The sequence below is a fragment of the Eubalaena glacialis genome, chromosome 6 (assembly GCF_028564815.1).
Source record: "Eubalaena glacialis isolate mEubGla1 chromosome 6, mEubGla1.1.hap2.+ XY, whole genome shotgun sequence".
In the NCBI taxonomy this organism is placed as follows: domain Eukaryota; kingdom Metazoa; phylum Chordata; class Mammalia; order Artiodactyla; family Balaenidae; genus Eubalaena; species Eubalaena glacialis.
Window position 1 is genome coordinate 97,289,545 of NC_083721.1, and position 2,315 is coordinate 97,291,859.

Below are 2,315 nucleotides of genomic sequence, written 5' to 3' on the forward strand. Positions count from 1 at the left end.
CTCGGCTGCCGCGCGACACGGAGAGAGGGGGCAGGGCGGCCGCGCGGTGCACTGTGCGCGACCCCAGCAGCCGGCAGGGCGGAGGCAGGGCCCGCCCGGCCGAGCGCCGCCGCCCGAGGTCAGGCACAGGCGACCCTCCCCCCGCGGGGCGCAGCTGGGCCGCCCCGCCCCGGAGGCAGCCGAGCGGCGGCCGCCCAGCCTCGCCCCCCCCAGTGTGGGCCCTGCGCGCTGGGGCTGCCCCCCGCCCCCGCGGGGCCCCCCCGCCCGAGGGCCGCCCCGCCAGCTGCTGGCGCTGCGCTCCGCCCCACACCGGCGGCCCCCGCCTTGCCCGGGCGGCCTCCGCCCAGGCGCCTTGCCGGGGCTGACCTTCTCCGCCATCGGGCCGGGCCGGAGGGCTGGCCGAAGTTCCGGCAAAACAGAGAGAAAACATTTTTGTCTCTGCTTCTCAGACTCCCTCCTCCCACCCCCTCACCAGACTGCTCTCTCGGTTCCAAAAGGGAGCTAGAAATTACATGTTTCTACAGTGTTTCCTGAGGACTTTGGGGTTTCGTTTTGGAAGTGATCAGGAGATGAGACAAGGAGAGCGACGACTGAAGAGCTTTCGGCTGTGACCCTCGGGGCCGGACAGTGTTGTCCTTGGTCTGTGTTCCGCGGTGGCCAGTTAGCATATTGAACTCTGCCGAGCTGCTCCGTCATATTTCGAAACATCGAGAAAAAACCCTTTTTCCCGCCCCACCGCAAAATCAGGAGACTGACCCCCAGGTCTCAGTGCACCGAATTCAGAAGACTCGAGCTTTGTCCCCCTCCTTTTTTTTTTTTTCTTTTTGCCAGTTTTCGTCCTATTTCTCCTGGTTTTACTGCTTCGAGGTCACTCGTATGGGGTCCACATTTGGAGCCAGCCGACTGGGAATACCCCTGTGCTCATAGATTTTTTTTCTTCTTTTCCTCCCAACGGGCCTACCAAAGGCTCACGAGCCTCTCATTCCCTCCACACACAAGTTCCGTTCTTTACACCACCATCGCCGTGCTCCCGGGTCGTGCCCCCTTCTCCCACCCCCCACCTTCCCCTCCTTGACTGCCTCCTTTCCAGAACATGAATAATTCCGCAGCACTTCCCATCTGTTATTGCCATAGAGACAGAAGCTCAGCAAAGATAATGATGTTCTCTGTAGAGCCAGTTGGGGGAGAACAGCATCTGCGAGACTGGGGGATAGATTTTCTAAGCTCAAGAATAGTCAGAAGGCCCGGCTGAAGGTCTGATGTGGAAGACTGGACAGTCCTGAGACTTGGCGTCTGGTCAACTCTCGGCACTTGGCTCGTGTCTAGCCAGAAGAAACAATTTTTAGAAACCAAAATGACAGATTTTTTTAAAGTGATTTCAAACCGCAATTAATGATAAATATTCAGTACTCATTTTATCAACCATAAAAATAATTACTTGCTAGCACATCCAAAGGCCTAAGGGCCAAAATCAATTGGACAGTAAATAGACTTTTGAGAAATCAAACACATTATCCTCTCCCCTGTTCTTTTGATTTGCTTTCCCCTGGAATATGTTTTTTTAGTGAAGGATCTTTTGTGCTGGTGACTTTATGTACAATGGTTTGAGAAATAGTGACAGGCAAATGTGACTAGAACCAATCAAGCTTTGAGGATATTTTTTTTTTCACTATTCATCAAAGTACGAAATTACCAGAAAGTACCAGATTAAAGTTCACTTTGCCCTTGAATTCCCAAGGTCTTGGCCTCAACGGTACAGGTTTGAACTCAAGTGAAACTAAGCAGGGTACATTTACATAGATCTGAGGCAGATGAGAAGGCACACACTAACCGACATTTTTGCAGGCCTACTTAAGGATGTTTGGAAATTATCGGTAAAATTGACTGTATAACGTAAAACAAAAAGCACTGAAACAATTGATAATGGTTCTTTATCTGAGAAACAGAATTGAATGGACACAGAGGATACAGGCCTTAGAAAAAATAATCACGGTGAGGTAATGAATATTGTAATCCCCACATACTGATGGTCTTCATCAGTGTTGAAAAGTCAGTTTAAGTATCAGTTAGTAAATAGCTATTAAACTGGTTTTGCATGGCCTCCTACCTTACCATCTTGGCTGCCAGCAGGTGCTGAGCAAGGCCACAGTGAGAGTGTGTGCCTGTGTGCACGTTAAAATTCCAAATGATTGGGGGTACGGGGGCACTACCTATTGTCTCATCTTCCATTAAACAGCACAGATAGAAGATGCAAACTATCTGGTACTAGGTGGTCTAGAACTTCTTTTTCAGTAGTTACGGATGTTTGGTAATAA